At 36.1% G+C, this 24,252-nt stretch overlaps 1 long non-coding RNA gene across 1 annotated transcript; it reads left to right on the top strand.

The window, feature by feature from the left end:
• Positions 1-731: 731 nt before the first annotated feature.
• Positions 732-22,124, top strand: LOC150092250 (uncharacterized; the record flags this gene model as incomplete). Its single annotated transcript, XR_016550594.1, has 5 exons — positions 732-793; positions 4,662-4,745; positions 5,881-5,976; positions 10,761-10,773; positions 21,953-22,124. It is a non-coding gene; the product is annotated as an uncharacterized LOC150092250 (long non-coding RNA).
• Between the last annotated feature and the right edge of the window lie 2,128 nt (positions 22,125-24,252).

The following is a 24,252-nucleotide window of genomic DNA, read 5'->3' as shown; positions in this document are numbered from 1 at the left end:
ATTAATGAATAGTGTGGATCTCCCGCGAAGAGTCTTTTGACTCCATGGAGCATCCATATCTTTACATAATAATAATAACCCCTTGATCAAGGCGGTATTTTAATCACTTTGAGCCATCTTGCTTTAGGTAACACTGAACAGATGTCGCTAGTTTCGTCTTTCTGATGGCATAATCTGAATACACTGTTATAATCAATAATTATGTTATATGCTTCATTGAGTCCTTCAGTCTTGCTTAAATCTATTTCTTGCACTTCTCTATGTTCCATTGTTCTTTCGCTTATTTGCACCTCCTATTACTCCTCTTTTATTTACTTACATATTTTCTTGCTTTCTTTATGTGTACAGGTTTTGTATTTTTCTTTCATATAATATGTTTACAATGTCTTGAGTGAGATATACTTTTTTTGTTTCATATGTTCTTTAATCATATGCTCTCAATTACTACCCAAACGATAAAACGTGTTTGGATGGTTTCCTCTATGGATTTGGAATTCCGCACCAGTCATTGAATTCCCTCCTCGAGAGATTAGCGTTCCATAAAAGACAAATAAAAAGTTGCAAAATTATATCTGTTGTAATAAAGTACTGTAATCAGTTCTCTTTTCTACATCAACATGATAATCTAAGCAAATATCGCGCAACACGTTTAAAATGATAAATTGATATTTCAAATGAACAAATATAATATATGAAATTGATTGTGTTTTTTTTTATTTTATTACTTGCAGAAAACCTCAGTGAATTACCTAACAGTGTCTGTGGCCTGAAAGCGACCCAAACTGTACCGCCGGTAGGTTTATTTATTTATTCATTTTTAACGCAAATCTACTCAAGAAAAATACCAACTATTGGCGTATTCTATGATTAGTGAAGGAAACTGAGGAGATGGGTCTATCTATTTAGTCAAGTATAGTTTGCGTTTTTCATTTCACCAAAATAGGGAAAATGGTAAGAGTACGCGAGAAAATTAACAAAGAGAGAGACAAAAAGTAATCCAAAATATTGATATTATTTCTGGGAAAACTCCCATATTACTCCTCTTAACAAACAATTATATTTACAGCTATTTGCCTGCTTCTGTTTAGGAGTGCCCCAGTTTAAATGTCATTGGCTCTTTTCTCAAGGATTCATAGGGCACTATAGATGTATATTTATCAATAAATATACGTTGCATAGAGGACAAGAAATTTGCACATACCTTTTTCTGGGTGTTGTGGCGCTTCTTCTTTCAGCGTTGTCCAAACAGCTGTGTGTGTGGGGGGGGGGGGGAGAATTTGGGAGAAAATGGGAAAACCGGTTTTTTTGAATAACATATATATACATATATATTATAAGGTATGGGCGGAGCGTTTTTTTATATTTATATAAGGTTGGAAAGGATGAAAGGGTTGAAAACAGCAACGGATTGAAAATCCCTTCCCCCCTCTAAAAATCAGTTGTTTTCAACCCGCTTTCACCCTTTCCAACCTTATATAAATATAAAAAAACGCTCCGCCCATCCCTTATAATATATATGTATATATATGTTATTCAAAAAAACCCTGATTTTTCATTTGTATTTCTATTCTCCCACTTGCCAAATCCCCCCCCCCCAGACACACACACACACAGTCGTTTGGACAACGCTGAAAGAAGAGGAGCCACAACACTCAGAAAAAGGTATGTGCAAATTTCTTGTCCTCTAATGCAACGTATATTTATTGATAAATATACATCTACAATGCCCTAAGAATCCTTGAGAAAAGAGCCAATGACATTTAAACTGGGGCACTCTTAAACAGAAGCAGGCAAATAGCCGTAAATGTAAGAGTAATCCTAAAGAGTTCTTTCAGAATGTGGCAAGTAAAAGGACAAATTACTGTAATTTTGTAACAAAAATTTTTGATGAATTCTGATGGGAAGGAGATGACCGAAGCAAATGAAATAGTTGAATTACTGGATAATCATTTTAAGGTGTGTCATCCAATTGGAGATATTTAAGTAACAATTAAGACATATCTCATTACTTTAATAATTCAGCTGTTCTTTCATCCGTTAATGTGAAAGGAGCTTATATTGAAACAGAGCAGTATACAGTATTACTGAACCACAGAACCTTCATATAAATACAGCTATGGAATTAGATGGGATATCAGCTTCACATTATCAAAAGGTACTCGGGAAATGGCAGCGTCTTTGACGAGATTGTTTAACTTAAACTCAGCTCGGAAAGAATTCCAAAGCTGTGAAATGAGGAAAAAAATGTTTCGTTGCACAGAGAAGGCTCCATGACAAAAGTAGCAAATTATCTGCTCATCATCATCATCTCAGGAATGATGGTAAATGTACAGCAGGGGAGGTTGATTAAAGGCAAAGTTTAGAATGGGCAGATAGAAATAAGACCGTGTATGCAGGGAAACATCGCTTTTTGAAAGGTAGGCCATGACTCAGCAATATACTCCGTTTTCATACTCAGGTAACAGCCCAGTTGGATAAAGGGAATGGCGATAATACAGCCCGACATTGAAAAATCATTTAAGTAGGTAACGCACGGAACTCTGTTATATAAACTGGAACAGCTGTTGGATATGAATCTGGTGGAGTGGATAATGGATAGACGAAGCGTTTATACAGGGGCTGAGCCAGGCGAAGGCGTAGGACTAGTGGTGTGCCACAAGGCTCTTTACTCAGCCACTGCTATTTAATTTGTACATTAATGCACACGAAAATATTTCAGGGGAAATATTCAGATAATTGCTATTAATCTAAAACTAAGAAGGGCAGTAGTCAATAAGGATCATGTGAAGATCTTGCAGGATGACTTACTCGTATAGGTGCTAACAATAAGGGAGAAGAAGCATGGCTATTCAGTTTAATGTGGGAAACTGTTATACATTTTGAGAGGAAATGATTACCAGCTGTTTATTAAACTGATGGAACCGAACTGCAAAATAGTATCCAGGTTAAGGATTTTATGATGCTATCGAACTTTGGGTTAAAGTTCAGAGGCTATATTGCAAAACTGATTATCTGTCTCATTGGATTACTTGGGTATTGAAGACACCAACAACTAGATATAAAGTGGTCGTCATACCTCTGATAAGGTCGTCATCGGTCCAGTCGTGGCTATTCCGCACCATTAATCGTTTCTCCGGTTCCTTGTATATGCAAAATAGGTAGGAAGAATCTCCAGAGGAAAGTGGCCAAGATGTGGCCATCTATGGAATGCTCCTCATGAGGATAGATTGATAATTTTTGGGTTATCGATATTGACAGATAAAGGGAAAAGGGAAACATGGTTTGCTATCCGATTGATTCAGATCAGGTTTTCAGTTCATGGCTAGAATAGGGAGAATTATGTCATCATCTCTGAAAATCAAGAAAACGTTTAGTTAGTAAGTAGGGTAGGACTAGATTTTTTAGCTTGAACAGTCGTGAATGAGTGGAATGGATCGCTGCAGTCATTTATGAGTGCTGTGAAGATGAACGAGTTCAAAGCTAAGTATGGCAGGTATTGTGCAAATGGTGGTAAGTATTTGGTTTTCGGAATGTTAGAGAGAGAGAGAGAGAGAAAGAGAGAGTTAATAAATCACGAGAGTTTAGAATAGTGATTATACATTTCCTAACAAATAAACACCAAGTCAAACATAATAAATGCAGGTATAAATTAGGTATAAATTCTGGGAAAATTCCCATACTACTCCTCTTAAAAACTATTATTATAATTACGGGTATTATAGCCTGTTTTTGTTTAGGAGTGTTCCTTATTTTAAATACATTAGCTATCATTATTCAAAAAAGGGGTATATATATTTTAGGGCATCATGGGTGAGTATAGAAGGCAATTATAAGAGAATAAAAGAGATGGGAAAAATTTTGTACATACTACCTTGTTTTGATTCCAGGATGTCTTCCAATTTCATGATCCAGCTTAAGGTTGTTTATAAAGAAGGGGAGGAAGGGAGCGTGGGGGTGTGTTTTGACGTGGGAAAATAAATTTGGAAACCCGAGTTATGTATTAATAATATGTATGCCCCAGTTTCCACATAAGTAAACCCTTCCCCCTCTCTCCTTCCCCACCACAAAATGCGCCCCTAAACACAAATATATATATATATATTATTAACACATAACCCGGGTTTCCAAATTTATTTTCCCACGTCAAAACACCACCCCCACGCTCCCTTCCTCCTTCTTCCCCCTCTTTATAAACAACCTTAAGCTGGATCAAGAAATTGGAAGACATCCTGGAATCAAAACAAGGTATGTGCAAAATTTTTCCCCCTCTTTTATTCTGCTATAATTGCCTTCTATACGCACCGATAATGCCCCGAAATATATATACCCCTTTTTTGAGTAATGATAGCCAATGTATTTAAAATAAGGGACACTCCTAAACAAAATGAGGCTATAATAGTCGTAATTATAATAATAATCAATGCAAATTCACTTTCCCGCGACATGCTAAACACAATAAACACATTTTAAGTAACACATGTCAGTAGCGTGTATCGATTTAGTGTTGAAAGTGCATTTCATGTTTCACAGGAAGGGCTCGTGTTTGGAGTGTTTGTGATACCATCTAAGTGATAGAACACTATTTATTTTATTTACTCCGTGTTCGTATCACTGTTATGCAGTGCCAAGGAATTCAAATGATTTTCTTCTTTCTTCTGCAGCTTTTTTTGGAATCGTATCGAAAATGCAGAGGAGTAAATGTTACCAACGACGAGCTGTTTTCCGATATATGCAACCATCTGGATGTAAGTATTTTGATGCTTCTACTTTTATTTATTTTCAGAGAGAAAGCTGCCATTGCTGGCGATTCTGTCTAATACGTTAATAAACATTATGATAGCGTGATAGGACTTTTTAACAATTCTGATCAAATGCGTCAAAGATATCAAGAGCAACCACTTGGGTTTTCCTAAAGAAATTTTTGTTACTTTATATTTAAATTATTTCTTTCTATTTCTGCAACGGAGCTTTTTGTGTAACCCTGTGGAAAGAACCTTTCCTTCCACAGCACTAAACCTCAAGAAGAAAGAAAATTCTATTTGCCGACTAGAGAAAAGCTTTCCAGCCTTTACGTGCAGAGCGTTTGACTTTTAAGCTCATCACTCAAAAATAATTAAACTGTAAAACGTACACAGTTTTCTAGCCTTCTAATATACATGTTGATTCTAATTTACTAATTGGAATTTAAGACCCCCTAATAGGCGACTATCTTCTCTGAAAGCTCTGAATCATTGAGTGATTGAGCTCATAACTTCGCTGATGGTGAATGATGCATTTCGGTGCAACCAGCTTCATAAAGTTACTTTATTTATTTATTTTTTTCCAATGGAGTTTTCCTCCCATTTCTCCTCGTCCCTATTGGGGCAAGTTGAGCTCTCGCGGAGGGTTAAGTATTTATGACTGTAGATCCGTGTGTGTGTGTTTGTGTGTGTGTGAGCGTGTGGAACTAAAAACCCGAGTTTCCTGGTGAATAAAGCCCTACCTCCGTTTGAGACCGGCTAACTCACTTTTCGTCGAAAGTGACCAGATAAAGGTTCCTCACGTCAGTGAAGGGAATCGAACCCAGGTCATTCCGCCCAAAAAGGCTTCGTCTATACCGAATGAACTACGGAAGCTCAAAAAAGTTAGTTTAGGATAAATGATGAAAATAAAATAACACCGAGTTGGTGTTTATTTGTTCATTAGTCTACCATTATGGCTGATTATGGCAGAGGTTTATTAAAATAATAATAACGAAAAGAATAATATTTTGATTGTTATTATTTCGAAATAAGAAACAGAAGCTATGAATTAAATTAAAATAAATAATAATAAGTAATTCTGATGAGACTTGTATGTAAATTATTACTGAAAACAAGTATGATAAATTCCTTTTTTCAGGTAATACCAGACACTATAATCGACGCTGTCGTTCCATTCTCACCTAACATTATGACTCTTGGAATTGTAGTGGCTCAAATATATGACTCCATACAGGTAAAAAGAGAACTTTTTTTGGATTTTATTAATGTACGTAATAGTGTGACAGTATTTAAAGTGTAAATGGGCGTTTTTTTTTTCAGCAATGATAAGATATATTAAACTTATAATAATATATATATTATTATTATTGTATATAATGTACATATAATGTAATACATGATAAGGGAAGAAAGTGTTTTTTGTTGTTGTTGTTTTGCTTTTCAGAAAGTAGACTTTTTCAACTCGTATACATGAAAATAGGCCTAAGAAAGTACAAAATTAATAAAACTACCGTTAGTGGGTGAATTTTTCGGGATGATATGTGGATAACCCGCTTTGTAGATGGCGGAGTAAGTAATTTAGACGATGGATTGTGGTGTGTGTGTGTGTGTGTGTGTGTGTGTGTGTGTGTGTGTGTGTGTGTGTGTGTGCGGGTGTGTGTGTGTGTGATTCCCTCTCGTAGTGATTCCTTGAACTCCGTTTATGCGGTTAGTGAATATAATAAGAATCATAGAAAATAACTAAAAGATAATATAAAATTATATATTTTTATTGTTTCGAGAAAAATTGACAAACATTTTTTGTAAAACAGTTCAACTAATGAAAATCCTATAATAGGTACAATAATAATAATAATAATAGTATTAATTTTGTTATATTTTAATTTTTACAGTATAATAGTTTTTTTTTTCATCGTTGTATATTCAGAGTATTTACAAATGTAAAACTCAAATATTATTATTGCATTTTCTATTCATTCCAAGGATTCACCGAAAATTCTAATAAATAATTTTGTATAAACATACATAAATGACAATAATAATTTTTCCAATACATGATTGCAAAATGATATTTATTACTTTTGCAATAAGTGAGAATTTTCATAACAAAAATTCTACGCGAAGTACAATGCAGTTGCATACATCCTGAAAGCTTGTGCTAAATATTCCAGGGGAAGAAGGTTGTTCATCCATTGCATACTAATTTGTTGCCATATTCGCAGTTATTCCAATATATACCGCAGCACAGAGAAGCACGCACGCTCGTACGCGAACGCAATAACCAGGAATTTAAGGATGCACGGCTAATCTGGAAGCCGCGTAGTATAATGTTTTGAATTCATTCTGTAGATTGTACAGCGTGAGTGTTTTTTCTTTCATAGTGCAACCATCGGAATCAATTCAGAATAATGTAATTTACTAAGTGTTTGTATTCAAATGGCTGTGTTTATCGTATCTTCAATATAAAAATTCCGGATGGCTTTCCCTTAATGATTTTTGTATTTACATGCTGTATTGTCTGATGTCTTGTAATAATAATAATAATAATTATTATTATTATTATTATTATAAAACTTCCATGGAGTCAAAGACTCATCGTGCGAGGTCCACTGTTATGCACCCATTTTATCATACCGCGCCTTAAATATATTCACTTCTTTGAGTTCACCACACTCTCGGGGAATGCATTTCAATCACTCACCACTCTTCATGCAAAAATCCTGCTCCTCACTCCCTTTCTCACACCCTCCTAATACAGCTCCCAGGTATGATCGTTTGTTGTCCTGATATCTTCACCCATTCTGTGCAAAACCTCACCGATATTAATCTGGTAATAACCTCTTAACAGCTTATATGCCTCAATCATATCCCCGCTCCTCCTTCTACCCACCAATTTCTGCAAATTGCATTTTTTCAATCTGTCTCCATACTCTAAATTCCAGAGACCAGAAACCACCTTAGTCAGTCGTCTCTGAACTTTTTCCAACGCATCTTCATCTTTTTGAAAACCAGGTGACCAGATCTGTGCACAGCAATCCATATATGGCCTGATCAAAGCCTTATACATAGGAACCATAACATCCTTACGTCTAGAAGTCAGTGTCCTCCGCATCATCCCCATTATCTGGTGTGTTGTATTCACAATTTTAGTAACATGTCCCTGAAATTTTAGGTCATTGTCTATAATCACTCCCAGATCTCTCATCTTCTTTACCTCTTCCAAGATATTTCCACCGATTGTGTATTTTACATCCCATCTCTGCTTCCCATTCAAAACCTTACACTTTGAAACATATAGTTGAAATTCGTACTCATTTACCCATTCAGCCAGTGTACGCAAGTCCTCTTGCAAAGCTACAGCATCCGCTCTGCTTCTGACAACTCTCTCCAACTTTGCATCATCTGAAAACAACTGCATGTCCCCATTCAGACCTCTCTCGATATCATTTACATAAAACTGAAGCAGCAATTAACCCAAAAGACACCTTTTGCGCACAATACAAGTAACGTTCCTCTTCTGTGATGTCGCTCCTTAATAGACAACTCGCTGATGCCTATCACACAGCCAATCTCCAATCCAGCGAACTAATCGACTGTTCACCTCCGTCCGTTCCAATTTAATTACCAGCTTGTCATGTGACAATTTATCCAATGCTTTTGCAAAATCTAAATTTACCACTGTATATGCAACATCCTTATTCGACGCATCTGTCACTTTATTATAAAAAGTAAGCAGATTGCTAAAGCACGATCTTCCTTTAGTAAATCTATGCTGGCCACCAAAGAGTATTTTTCTGTTGTCAACCCAATTCTGATTCTTAGTCCTAACTAACTTCTCTCATACCTTAACCACAACTGCGGACACAGAAACTCTATAATTCAAAGACTTACTGTTATCACCTCCCTTATGATTTGGAACAGCTTTACACTCTTTCTCCCCTTTTAGAACTTGACCCAGTGAGAGATTCATGTCGAAAATATATGCAAATTCCCTCAAAACACGTGTGAAATAGCATCAAATCCCGCAGCCGTGTTTACATCAAGTCTATTCAATTCCTCATATCCCTCCTGTTCGCATACTAACAGTTTCTCCTCCTGCTTCTTTCCCACTGCTTTCAAGTTCTGCATGATATCACATTCACGGAATGAAATACTTTTATAAATTGCTCACAAATATCTTAATTATATCCTCCGCAGCGGTTATCATTCCTCCGTTTTCACCAATCAATCCCATCCTACCATAATCATTCTTTCTTCTACTGGCCACATATCGGAAACACCCCTGAGGATATTTTTGGCCACTTTAGCTAACTGCTGCTCATACTGCATTTTTGCCACCCTTATCAAGCTAGTCACCTTCCTCGCCTGCTCTTTGTACTTCTCATGCAACTGGTTGCTATAAACACTCATTTTGTGTTTCTTCCGTAATCACTTCTTCTTCCAGATTGCATACCACGGTACTTAGTTCTATTTATTCAATAGTTAGCATAATTGCGTAATATCTTAGGTTTTATCTGTTAATATTTTATGCGTTGTGTTAATTCTAAGAAGAATCACGGCTAGATAAATTATTCTTGTCCACATACAAATGCGAACAGTTTTTGTCAGTTTTCAAATATATGGACACTAGACAAAACTGAATATTTTTATTTAATAAAAAAAAACTTTTTAAAACAAAGTCTCTAGCTTTAAGAAAATAGAACATCACTAATCATTTGATGGAAATTCTGCTGACTTATAGCGATGCGCATCTTTATAAAAAAAATGCAGATTCTTGTGCAAGTACTTGTTTTGCATCGTAAGGAGTGTTAGACTTGAAATAAATTAAAACTTCTCCGTGAGATGACCCTTACCGCTTTCCTAGAATTCTTTACAGCAATGCACGAGCATGTAAAAGCGGCGCCATCGTTTGTCGGATAAGTAAATTTCGTAATTACAATACTACTGCTTTAGATTACATCAAGAATTTGATAATAAGTAAAAATATATTAATTTGTAATTAATACAAAAAAAAGAGAAATACTTGATGAAAAAATGAAATAAAAAAGACGCGTTACTATAATTTTGTTAGGAAGAGGCTAATTTATTGTTTTAATTAATACAGAATGTGCACATAAAAATTAAATACGTGAAAAAAAGATGGCTTCCATCTTCTTTTATTTAGTGAATTAAGCAAAACAAAGTAAGTTTGGACTATGAAATGGTAAAGTTTTTTGTAAAAGCACAAATAACAGTTATCATTGGCAATTCGATATATTTGTTAACTTAATTTATTTTCAGAAATTAAATGCATTTTAATATTTGCAACTCAAAAAGGTATGTAAAAGAATAAAAATATTTCTAAACCAAATATGAACGAATTACTGTTTCCTTTGTATGAACACACTCGTTTAATATAAGCATTAATTTGAAGAAGTTAACAATTCCCATTCCGAATGGAATTTCAGCTTCGTTTTTTTATTATTTTTTTCATTATTTACTTTTTATGAATAAAGTAATTTCCCCATAACAAATGTTTGATTTCTAATGTCAGTTGGGAAAATACAATTTTAAAATCCAATCTTCAAATCTTAAATATTTTTAAATAAGAGAAAATTTTTAAATAAGAGAAACGTCCTAAGTTTAGGGAGAATCTTTTATTTTTCCCAGCAATTATCAAAATGTATATTTATACTTAAACATCTATAAATCTAGAAATACGGAATTCAGTTGTTTATGTTTTTGACTGCCTAACATTCGTATGAAGAATGCATGCTCTATTTTAAGAAGGATGCTTTTCTTGCTTTCATTAGCAGAATTGTTTACCCGTTATTAACAAGAGGGAACACAGCAGCGATTAGTACTCAGTTTGCCCATAAGCATGTCTACGTATGAATTATAGTTTAAAATTGTACCTGCGTTTAAGATATTTGTGTATATATATATATATAACATTTGAACAATCATGTAATCTTATATTAACAAATTATATTTTCATGTGGTTATTAGAAACTAACTCTCAATGTTTTTCTTTTTCAGATATGCATTCGGGGTAAGATTTTTCCCTAATTTCTTTTAACTTTCCTGAAGAATTGCTAAATTTAATTTTCACTTCCATTACGTTTGTTCATTCATCTGCCCTGAGTTCAATCTGTAAATGTATTGCATGAAGAAATTTCAGCTGTTCCCACAGAATTGTTTACCATAAGTACAACTGTATTACGATTGTCCTTAACTGCAGGTGTGTTTCGGGTAGACAATTATTTTTATACAAACAAAAATACTTGAAAAGGAAGGAACTAAAATATTTGAAAAATTATTAGGATAACAGTATAGTTTTAAACTAGGACTTAGTTATGAACTTTTCAATTTTTTCATTATCACAACATAATTTTTTATCTAATTCTTTTTCTAACTGGTTCTGTTATTTTATTTTGGGCCCGTACACGACAGCTTAGCAGGTCAATCTAAAGCACATTGGTACCTTGAAAGGAAAGAGTTTTGAGAAAGTAAGAACTTGTTCACCTTATATGTGAAGGCCTGTGCATTGTATTCCTTGGGAAACACATGGGAGGAGAGGATGTTCCAGAGTACAGCAGGAATGAAAGAGGAAGAAGAGAAATTTGTTCTGTGAGTGTAGGGTTGGACTGTGTAGGTATGGTGGGTGGTAGGGGAAAAAGGGGATTAAATTATCGATATCAGTTCAGCTGAACGTTTACCATGGAAATAATTATAGAAGATTAATATAGTTGATAATAATCACCTGCACGAAAGTGGCTGGAGTGAGTTTGTAAGCGATGAATCATTCATTTCTACAAACTCATTAAATTCTCTTACTGTCTGCTCTTTTCTGTAATGCATCGAACTTTTAAGGGAATATTGGGGGCACCGCCCTTGATGTGTGAGCAATACTCGACAGACGGACGAATTTCTGATTTTACAGGATAATAGCTGTTGAGAAATAGTATTTCGCCTTACACAAAAGAGGAATCCTATTTTTTTCAGAGAGGAGGCAATAGTCGAAACGTGTCTATGCCGAAGGAATCTTGGGAGATCTCAAATTTTTCTAATTTTAAAATTTCTAATTTTAGATATATAATAAGGTAAGACTATGAGAATGTGGATCTTTTTTGTGGTAAATAAGGCAGTACAATGTTTAGCAGGCATTGATATATATTGAAACGTTTATCCGATCCCCATCGAAGAATGGTTTTGAGATCAGAATTTAAGTTCACAGTGAATGTTACTCTGTGGAACCTGGCGGTTAGTTTTTTGAAAGGTTTGTCAATGGAGAGCAAGGAGCATAGTATATGTGTAATATATGTATAGTATATACATATATTACACATACACTATGCAGGCAGCAGGTTATTCTTCCTCTGTATCGAGCTTGATAAGACCCCATCTCGACTACTGTGCCCAGATTTGGTCACCTAGGTTTCTTCTTGATGGGGAGGAGGTGGAGAGGATCCAGAGGCGACTGACCAAGATGATAGCAGGTCTGTGGAATGAACCTTATGAGAATAGGTTGAAGATTGGTGGGTTGCAAAAATTGGTTGATAGGCGGAAGAGGGGAGATATGATTGAGACATTCAAATTACTGAAGGGTTTCTATAAAATTAATTGAGAAGATATTTTTGAGAACAGGGCTGGTTGAGGGAGGACTAGGGGACATCCATGGAAACTGGGCAAAAGTGTGGTTAGTAAAGGTGTTAGAGCTGAGTTCTTTACTTTTAGAGTAGTGAATGAGTGGAATGCGCTCCCTGAGTCTGTGGTGGATGCTGTGACAGTGAATGAGTTTAATGCGAGGTACGATAGATACTGTATGAATGTTGAATAGTTGTGATGTTATGATTTGGGACCTCCCTCGATGAGTCTAATGACACCCGGGAGTTGCCCGTAATAATAGTAATAATAGTAAGCATAGCATACACGGAACATAGTGAAACTGTGTATCAGTCCGATACACAGTTTCGCCGAAACTGTGTATCGGAGTGATAGTCAATTGGAATAGGTCATTGATATATATATATATATATATAGAAGAAAGAGGATGCGTAAGACCAGATAACCTTGTAAGACACCGGCATTAGCTGCATAAAAGATAGGGAACTCTTCAACATCACACGCAATGTGCATCTGGGTAGGAAAATAGCAACCCAGCTTCTGAAATCACGGGAGAGAACGAATGATGGGAGTTTACTTAATAGGCCTTCGTTCCTGATGCAGTCGAAAGCCTTGGAGTAATGAAGTGCAACCACTTAGGATTCTCCAGACTTTTCCATATCGCGATGTGGGTGACGTCATTGAGTAGATCTCTGTGGAACGACAATGCTGGAATCCAAAATGGCGGTGATTTATTAGTTGATTATTTCAAGTGGCTTAGGAGCTGGGTATTGATGGATCTCTCTTACTTTAGAGAAAAGCGATGTGAGAGAGATTGTCAGTAATTCGATGGTCAAGATATGTCACTCTTTTTAGATTAGGCTGTACATTGGTTAATATCCGTTGTAAGGTAGATGCCATAGAAGTAAGAAAGCATAAAAAGGCGACATCGAATTGAAGTCAACTCTGGAGCGCAAACCTTCAGGACATTTGGAGAATACAGAGAGCCAGTTCTTATAATGGAGATTGGCTTTTTTTTTTGTATGGTGACAAAGCAATAGGTCAACCCGAGTGAAGGCGTAGTGAGTGCAGTGTGATGGAATTTATGGCCAACGGTTCAGGCAAGAGAACAAAACACGCGGCTCCAATTTGGGCACGTTACAAGTTTCCTGCTTTTGGCTCTTTGGAAATCTTTTTTTGTTATATCGATAATTTTCTTGCAGTTATTTCGAACTTTGGTATAACCAGTATGAGAAGTCTCTGAGAAGTTATTCATAGTAGCCAGTTGCCTTATGCTTTGTTCGTTATTTTTGCAGCCTTTGGAGAAACAAGCCTTACTTATGAGATAGAGATTTAGAAAGGAATGGGGAATATATACTTCCATTCCCTAGATTACTTCAGCGATGCGTGGGTCTGAAGGCGGAAAGTAATAGTCCGACCAAGGGAATGAGGCACACAAATATCAGAGGTCATCCAACCTACCGTTCTTGTAATAGTAGATGACTATTATTTGCGAATGGCGGTGTGGATTTTGCTCAGTGGGGAAAGCGCGAAGCACACAGTTATGGTGAAAATTACCTAAGATATATACAGTTCACCGTTTGTTCGGAGGAAATACTAGTCAACAAGAGGTTCAGAGTGTTTGTAAATATATTGGAGTTATCTTGTACTCTAGTGGGCAGGGCATATGAACAATTTTGAATTTGCCATCTTTTGTGATGACAAATTTCTCAGCATCTCTACCATTCATCTGTGAAATTGGATATGGAAAGCCAGATGGTACTGCAGATGTTATCGTACCTTTGGTATACGATATTATCGATTTTATTTCTGGCGATTTTATCGTACCAAAGGTACGATAAAATCTCCAAGGAAGATAACCACACTCAGAGGAAAACTGGATTGAGGGACATTGTCTTTCAAGGAGAGGAAGTCAAATAGTTCAGAGTAGGTGGTGACAAACGGAGAGCAATATAGGGAGCATATGAATTTGAGAAAGTGAAGAAGAGAGAATTTCAGCCAAAGAAGATAATAGTCGGGATATGCTAAGTTGAATGCTTTCTGGAATGGTGTTTCACAGTACATTATGCACCCCCCCCCCAGAAGACATGAGTTGAATAGTGCATATTCGGGAAATTGAAGTTGGTATTGCTTGGGGAGACTGAAATTTGGATTATTCTTAAGAACAGCACATGGAGGTTTTAAGACTAAATAAAAAAGGTGGATATTATTGAGGATGAAGCTGAGAATAGGAATATTTGTAGCGGATCTGGAAGTCTCTGTGGTTGTTCTTTTGGACCTAGTAAGTCATACACGTTTCCGATGCATCATTGGTTGTCAAGTTCGCTATTTACACGGCTCGATTTTCTCACTAGAATTCCTCTTTTGTAGTCCATGTTCCATTCTGAGGAAATCTGTTTGTTTTTCTTCAAGTTGTTGGCTTTATTTATGCAGCTGAAGGTAAGGTCGGACTGTGTTCGCATATGCGACTGGGGATAACTGAATTTGAGGTTTTCACAGCCACGATTAGTTCTGATGCATTTTCCGGTGTCTCCCGGGTTTACATTCACCTGTCACGCGAAGTTCGTTCCGTCCGTTCATTTGTTTGTAGGTTTAAAGAGGTGGCATCTCGTGAGTTTTCGGTAATTAATTGGAGGAGGTCTTCCATCAGCGTATCGTCGCTTTCGGCGTGGTGGGTCAGTAAAAAAGCGTTGTATTTTTTTCTTTTCCGTCGATATTGTACGACTCGATCGAGTCGTACAATATCGACTCGATGAGGCTAAGGAGCGACTGGGGTGGTGGGGGATTTTACTTCGAATCTGGTCTTCGTATAATTTCTTCGCTATCGATTAAATTAACTGAAATGAGGCATTGGTTTAAACTTTCGGCGCGTTCTGTAAGTTCAGGAACATTTTTACTGAGGAAGGCACAATGGCGTAACAGAGGCTGATTCTAATTCACGAGAAGTTCAAATGTCGATTGGTAGACTTTTATGCAATGAGCACGCTTTCATAGGCAGTAAATATCTCGTACCTGACGTTTTTTGATATATACGACTTGTGTACAGCTGCGATATTTGAGAGTATCGTTAGTTTTATCGGTTCTGGCCGGCTGCGCTCAGCTAAATTTCAACGGAACACTCTGCGTCGTCAGGTTTTGCGGAAGGTGGCCGATTGAAGGTTCTGATAAAAGACTGTCATTGAACACTTCAAGACTTCTTACTGGTTTCTCATTGGTATTAATCCATTTAAGAATTGCTGCTGCGCTTTCACCGGTGAAGTTTATTTAGGAAACCACTTTTCAAGACGAAAAAATGAGGATCAACATATTCCACAGCGCCACCAAAGGAATTCAGAAACCACTAAATTATTCATATATTTATAAAAAAATATTTTACAAAAGCAATTTAAATGGCTTCTCTTTCTATATTAAAATCAATAATGAGATTCAAGTAAGTAAATTGTTTAAATTCAATTACTCTTTATATTTTGTTTACTTTAATCCTAGTTCTAAATATATCTTAAGAATTCTGTAATATACTACATATTTTTCTTTGTTATGTACACTGGATATCAATTCTAAATATTTTTTTCTACAAATTCAAGTAAACTGTTGTGCTTATCATATAAATCTTTCTACAGATTCAAAATTCATGGTAAAATATATCCCATTTCTCTATCATCTGGAATATTCATTACATCCATACCTGTATCACTCCATTTATAATCTATTCTCATTGCCAACATTGTTATTTATTCAGATCTATGTAAATCTATGAAAAGTGCATGCACTAATGTCCAAAGCTATGGACGAACTATATTTTAACTCGTATAAGAAAACAGTTTCAAGACTACAGCCCAATGTAGACACAAAGTAAATTTATTACTTGCATAATAATAAATTATATTACGAAAACGTGTTATAAATTTCATATAAATTAAATTTCAATACTTTCTGTCAAAGTGACAAATTTCTTAATGGCGTAGTTAAGGAATTAATGTACAGTGCTTAGAGAAAGCTATGCGGAAAGACAGTATGGAATATGTTCATTCCGAAATGCGATGCAGTTCTCACAACGTCGTACCATTTTTAGCACCAAGTGATTAAGGAGTTCCTGAAGCAAAGTAGCCCACTAAGCCTTCAGAGCAAGGATAAGGTCTTGTTTGTTTCTGGAGGAGAATTTCAGCAGCAATGCGTCTTCCTACTGCGTCTCCGAACGTGTTCTATACGGTTGAGATCTGGGGAGCTTACTGGCCACTAGATTCGACAAATATCCTCGGTTTCCAGAAGTATCTCAATTTCTCGCGTACAGTGTAGAGTGGCATTGTCATCCGTAAAAATGAACTCTTCGCTACAGGACCACGAAACAATCGAACATGACGATGAAGAACTTCATTGCAATATTGATCACCAGTCATAGCCCATTCTAGCACTTGTAGATCGGTGCGTCCATAAGCGTAATCATTTTCCACACCATCACCTGAGCACCGCGGTATTTTTACTTTTCAATAATTTTCTCGCAGTGATTTTTCTACAGCACTTTCACACCAGATCAGGTGTCGTGTAGAATCGGAGGAAAAACTAAAATGAATCTCATCGTAAAGAGTATATTATGCCATTGGTCTCCTGATCAAATTATATGGATAAAACACTGCGGAATACGATATCTACGATGAGGTGAATACAGTGATACAGACTAGAGGCCTTCGGACATATAGACCTACTTATCGCAGAAGTGTTTTCAGAGTTTGTCGAGATATCCGCGTGCATATTCCTGAAGTGAATCGACCTGCGGTGGGGCGACGATTATGATTTGCCGTTATAACCAAACATTTGTCTTGCTTCTCCGTAGTAGAGAAAGAGCGAGCTGTTACCAAAGGTCTCGAACACATTTCAGACCTTTGGTTTGAAACGCTGTTCCAGAGAGTAGATACAACGCTATGTGAGATTCCAAACTCTTTGGAAATATCCGTAATTCTTCGGTCTTCTTGAAGATTTCCAATGAGTCTTCCTTGCGTGAAATCATGTAGTGATGTCTTTGAGATATTACAAGATATCCAAGTTTGCAACTTGATTCCTTGACCAAAAGAGATTCAGAGTTCACTAATCACAGCCTTTTGCTTTTTATCCTGTTGTGTGCTACTACGTGACCCCCTTTGCTCGCGATTAAAAAAAATTTAATGTGTGCCCGCTTTTTTACTACAAATCTTCAATTATACACATTATCGCTAAGTGACCTTTCAGAATTTCCGGTTGTGATTTTCAGAAACTGTGCGCGTCCTTACGTTTTGGGCAGTGAAATTGCATTCTTTGTTTTTTCACAGCTTTCCTAACTTTTGGAATAGTCATTTATTCAACCTCTTGTTCAATTCTAAATCATGTTAATATACGTGGATTGCTAATCCTAAGTCATTTATCCCATGATATTCTAGATCAGGTATAATATCACGAGTATATAATTATGTGAAAAAAATCGCAAAGATTTCTCATCCATTTTGAACAAATTTTTAAATACATATTCAATACGTTTTGCAAACCATTTTGAATATTTTCAAATACATATTGAACAACTATTGCAGTACATTCTAAACAGATTTTGCAAAATGTTTTGAGTAATTGATTATAATATATTTGGAACAAGGTCCTTCAAAACCATCCGTATATTTTTAAGGATAAATTCAATTCTTAATTACGAGATCCAGTATATCTTGTTGCTCTCATTATTATTTATAAGAAGATCTCCATGGACCCCGTAGACTCATCATAGGGGATTCATTAATACAAACTATACCCATCAATACCTTAACGATATCTATCATATTTTGCTATGAACTCATTTCCGGATAAACCACTCTCTTATGAACTCTGACAAACCGTTACTCACTAGTCTCTCTACAAGCCAAAATTATCCTCACGCTCTTGATAACCATATTCTTACATGAATTTCATGGATGTCCTCTAATTTTCCCCGACACTGGTCATGTCCTGAAAAATCTTATGGAATATATTTTTATTTCAAAAAGTAGTTCGTAATTTCTCTAAACCATTTCATACAAATCCATTGAACACAATGAACTTCATATATTTCAGGAATATTTCTCAAGATTCCAAGGAAAGAATGGCGCAGAAGTGAAAAGGAAAGAGAGTATTATTAAGTAAGAGATTATTAAGAAATGCACGATTGTGGAAAGAACCCTTTTGCCAAAGTTGATGTCAATTATGAACATTATAAAGTGCTTGCAAAATTCAGCTCAATGCCACTTCCTAAAAGTATGAAGAAATTGAGGTGCATGAGGAGATGGCACTAAGGCTATTGATTAAACTGAATAGGAATTCAGCAATAGTGACTGATTGGATGTTAAAAAATATGATAAGCCTGTTCATCTGAACTGGTTGAACCATTGAAATGGCTGTACAGACTGAGTCTTGGAGCAGGGAAGATCCAGAGCGGGAAGAATATATGATAATCCCATTGAGCAGAATTAATGCAAAGAGTGATAAGTATCTAACTATCAGTGTCTCTCGAGTGGTGCTGAAGATTTTGAAAATTTCACATCAGCTTGCATGCAGAAGCGGATAGACAATAAATGTATACTTTGAAAGGAACAGTTAGGGATTACTATGGGAAGGTCATATTTGAACAAACAGCTCATATTTTATAATAAACTATGGTTAAGTTAGACATGAGGAATGGATATGCAATGATACTTTTAGACTTCCTAAGATATTCGACAGGATACAGAAACCGAAGGCTATTGCATAATTTGGAAGATATACTACAGATTTTAAATTGCTAGCTTTGATATGAGGAAGGTTGACTAATATCAATATCAAAAGGTGGTTACAGGGTTTGGCATGAATCATTTAAGGTGACCAGTGGTGAATAACATGGATTATTCCTTGGTTTTTTTCAGTCTTTCTCTAAATCTATCGTTATATTAATCATATTAGCCATCTCGGAGATCAAGACCAATATTACACAAAATGGCGACATTGGAGCCATCGGTTACAGAGAAATCCTCTGATGCAGTTAATAGTTGCACTCTCAAACCCCTAGTACATTCCCTCACATGATGCCTCAGATAATTATTGTTAGCAACTGTATGAATTCCATTTAATGCCTCCGATAAGCCATTTCTTTCATTCAATCTATATTCCTATAATTAAACTCCCCATGATAATTACTCCTCAACTTCTTGAGCTTATTTGCAGATGAATACAATTCGCACCGTACTTTTCATCTTCTAATCTACAGAAGCAGTCAACTATATATTTTGTTCTTACATGATTTTCTTACAAGTAATATCAGTAAAGCTCAATTTTTCTTCTGCTTCAAAAATAACTGACATACGTCTGTGCATGTGTAACTTTTCATCCTAATCTCTGAGTTGCGAACTTAACCAGGTAGATATGTCATTTATGTGTATATAATTGATTTTAAACTTATATATACATAAATAAAAGTCACCCAAACAAGCCGTATTTTCGTCTTTGTTATGGTTTGGTTTAGTCCGAAGGAGTCCGAAGACTCATCACCGCGATGAGTCTTCGGACTCCTTGGATGTGTCACGAATAATAATAATAATGATAATAATAATAATAACTTTGGTTTAATATTTCCGGTTCTGTTTTCGTTCACTATTTTGGTTGAGTGCAACATGTTTTACCTGTCGCTACGATGTTTAGTAACAGTGTTGTGGTTTTAATAGTGTAAACAAGTTGACATTATTAGTGTTTTATTCATTTTGTGTAGCAATAAAATCAATATCTCTCCAAGAAAGCGTTCAAGAATATGTACTATCTCTCAACACACATCTCTGACTCAATTATAAATTGTTAAAGAGTATGGTGCAGGTTTTGGTGCTGTTAATGCGATGTTATAGATGTTTAAGGAGACTGTATACATTTTCTCCTGAGAGAAAACAAAAATATATGGGGGGAAAGGAAAACTACAGTTACTCAAAATCGTTTATTAGTTAGGAAAAGAAAATGAATCCCAGAATGTGTGCTTTAGACTTAAATAGCGACAACTAGTAGGATTGATTATTCTAACAGTACAGTCCGCCGAAGATTATTGGAAGCAGACAGGACTGCCCACAGACCAAAAAAAAAGAAACATCTGTTGACGAAGGCTATGCAGAAAAAGAGGCATCAATGAGCAACATGTACAAAGATTGGACTGTTGAGAAGTGAGGGAAGGTCATTTTCGCAGGTAAGAGCCATTTCTTTGTCCTAGGAGACGATTTCCCTATGTTTGCAAATCAGCAGTTGAGAAGACTTCCCGCCCATTTTCAAAAAGCTTCTAAAAACCCATATAAAATATGTTCTGGGGTTGTTTACACAAGTCGGTCTAGGATTACTTCTGCCTGTTGATGGTGTGATAAAAAGTGATCATACATAAAAAATATTGTAGAAAAGAGTGCTCCCACAGAGTCAGAAAGAAAAGAACTCATCTTCCAGCAGGATCTCTCTCCATGATACACTTCAAAATAGTGAAATATTTCTCAAAAGCACAACATCCAATTGCCTCAGTGGCTGATAACCCTCCTAACATTAATCCAATAGAAATTTTGTGGCCCATTGGGAAAAAGAGACTCGAAAAATTCAACTGTGATACAAACAATTACTTAATACAATCCATTATGAAAGTACGGTTTTGAGATGCAGAAATAAGAAAAATGTGTTCTACGTGGATAGAATCCATGCCTACGCGAATTAAAGAACTTATTAAGAACAGAGGAGCACAACTAAAGTTGGTGTTTAATTTTATTTTTTTACTTATTTTCTTGTCAAATTAATTTTCTTTAATAAAATGTGTGTTTGGATTAATTTGTTCGCTACTGTAAATCCAACCATCCATTTTGTCTACTTATAATGCTCTAGAAATTGCATCGCCCCATTCCATCATTTTTGGCATTTCAGAGACCTGAATGCATCTTCTGTGGACTCCTTTCAGTACATCCGAATATGAACATAAGTATCCTAATCAAATGAAATAATCCTAAAGTATTTAACAATTTTTAAATCATCGTCATTGCCGTAATCGGAAATCATGTCTTCACCTTTCCTTTATTTACTCCTACACTAGAAAGACATCCCCAATAACATACTCTGGTTCTTCTTTCCGTTCTATCAGTTCCCTATGCAGCTGGATAATCCATTACCTAATCCCGTGCATTCAAGATGAATTACCACTTGATCCTTTGTTATTCCAGAATTCATACACTAAAGCCACACCTCTCAACAATTTCAACAATCGCTAGAACTTCAAGCAGAAAATTGTACTTTTAGTTCATAGATTCATTTATACCATTTTTATAATTCTTTGAAAATCTAATACTAATTAACTCTAGAACTTTATAAAAATGTAAAAAATAAATAAATGTGATATCATGTAAAGAAAAAACTTACTTCTTAACTGTTTCCGTATATTCCTGAAATCAGAGTAGAAGGTCGTGCACACTTTGTTTATTAATTTTCATTTATGCACTTGGTAAATACGTTAGCAGACAGAACATTAAAACAAAAGACTGGGACTATCCTTTTTCAAGAGCAATGACTCGATCTCTCTTCGACTTCCAGAGGAATGAATGCAAAATGCTGATATAAATAAAATTTCATTTCAGATTTTACTTTAGGTACCACTACAGCCTAATCTGCTGCTGCCATCTGTGTGTCATAACAGGAAGCACAAAAATATGATCCAACATATATGGATTTATCAACTGTTGTTTTTGTTATATGTTTTTATTGTAAATTCAATTACTATAATGGTATTAAAGCATTTATATTCTTGGTGTTCAGCATATATATTACGATAAAATACAAAAAAAAAAAATCGCCAAAACATGTACACTTCGCCATCTAACTTTCACGTTTCTAGTGTCTCTAGATTAACACATTCATGCTTTCATGCTTCCTCCACTTTGAGCATAGCAGTAGAAGCGGCCAGAATGTGGACAATTCAAGAGAAAACACAAAATTTGTAACTAAAGTAAATGAACGCGTCCATATCGCCTTATCTACTCAACCCTTAGCCAATTGCAGAAAGTTGGTCCAATCTATCAATGATTTTAAAATGACATCTGGCGAGGAAAGTATAGCAGATAACTGCCACCTTTCTGTGGTCCTTAACCCTACTACAATATATTATTGTCTGATTAAGATCTTCTAATTAATCTGGTCAAATAATTCTGGTTACGTAAATATGCAGGATTACCTAATTATGAAGAAGTGTAAATAAGACGGGGTAATGTAAATTAAAGATACAAAGAAGTTATATACTTGGTTTAATCCTTTATCCAAGTGTAAGCAAACAAATTTTGCGCCTGAAGTATTTTTAGGAGTGGGGCAACTCGTGGTAAAGGTGGTTTGACTTCACATCACTTGCCTTAGCATCCCATCACACAAAGCACATCTCCTTGCGGACATGAATAATACTATGCATCATGGGATACTAAGATAGACGACTCGAAGAGTGGTCTATCTTAGTACCTGAGACTTCTCTTCTGCGAAGTCTCAGGTACCTTGAAATGCACATATCTAACAATGCGATGATTACTTATGCCCTGAATAATGCCTCTAGCACCTGTAACTAAACAGGCACTCAAGAACCCTACTGGTGTTTAGTCCACAGATACGAGAACAGACACAGAATATGCAACTTCCTTTTCATATACACCAAGACTATCATCTACAGCATCTACCTCAAACACACAAGAAATAAACAGCATCCGTCAATCACCGAAGCGGAGCAAACCCTCATGTGGAACTTACGTGGGAAACTACAAAGCAAGCTTTCACTTTAAAATGATCAATACAAAGAAACAAAAACCCTAGCCAAATTCATGGAGGAGTAGAATTCAACTGGAACCCCGTTCTGGATTGCGACGACGATACACTTCAACTGAAAGATAGCTAAGAATGAGTGATACTGAGGTGTAACCTTGACGCTTTTGCCAAAAAGAAAATTTCATCTCTACCACACATGTATCATTTGCCACTTTCTGCGGTATAACAAAAATGAAAATTCTCCTTCTCTCTCTAATATGTTCTTATGATATGTAAAGTATTTTAGTTGCCTATCTTCCGATGTATATGTTATCAAATTAAATAAATAAAAAATATCCGTCCATCAAAAAAAAATCTACAAGCATATATAGCACATGCGAAGATTCCCTGTCATCTTAGAGAATAAGGGTAGCGACATCTGCTGGACATATCGTATAAATTTATCCCTTCGTTCATCAAGGTTTGAAGGCAGGTCATGGGGAAAATACCTGTTTCAACATATCCCAAACAAAGACATCAAGTGTAGTGAGATCAGGAGAACGTGATGGGTACCGGAATTCTATGTTCCTCATAATGAGCCTCCCGGGAAGATGTTCCGATAAATATAGGCGCTAGAACCACGTGATGTGTATCAGGTTTCTCCGTCCTGTTTGAATACCTGTGCACGAAATGTAAGGTTTTTGCACGACATATCCCATGCAAATCGTGGGTGAAGGGAACCAACACATTCTTGATGTAAATTTTGCTATTCAAGGTCAAGGTTACCCCATCCTCATCCGTGAAGAAGGGCCCATTTATGCCATGGCCGGAAACCGCACACTATGTGGTGACAGTCTCACTGTGAAGAGGTTTCTCTTGGGCAAATCCGGGTCTCAAGAAATCAGGAAGCCAAGATTCGTCTGTTTACTTGACCGCTTAGATAGAAATGAGCTTCGTCCGAGAAGTAGACATTATGGAGGAATGACGGATCATCATAGATATTGGCCACCATGCTTCCGCAGTATACCCACCCAGCAGCGTAATCCGCTGCTCTTAAACATTGACCCACTTGTATGACATAAGAAAAAGCGCCCAGCTCTTAGTGCATTCCCTGTAGTGACCGCCTCGGTATCCCAATTTCTACCACTGTTCGGCT

The sequence above is a fragment of the Typopeltis vanoorti genome, unplaced genomic scaffold, assembly GCF_054136105.1.
Source record: "Typopeltis vanoorti isolate ZY-2024b unplaced genomic scaffold, IOZ_Tvanoo_1.0 HiC_scaffold_1023, whole genome shotgun sequence".
Classification (NCBI taxonomy): Eukaryota; Metazoa; Arthropoda; class Arachnida; order Uropygi; family Thelyphonidae; genus Typopeltis; species Typopeltis vanoorti.
The sequence above is the reverse complement of the archived record's forward strand: the minus strand, read 5'-3'. Positions and strand labels throughout refer to the sequence as shown.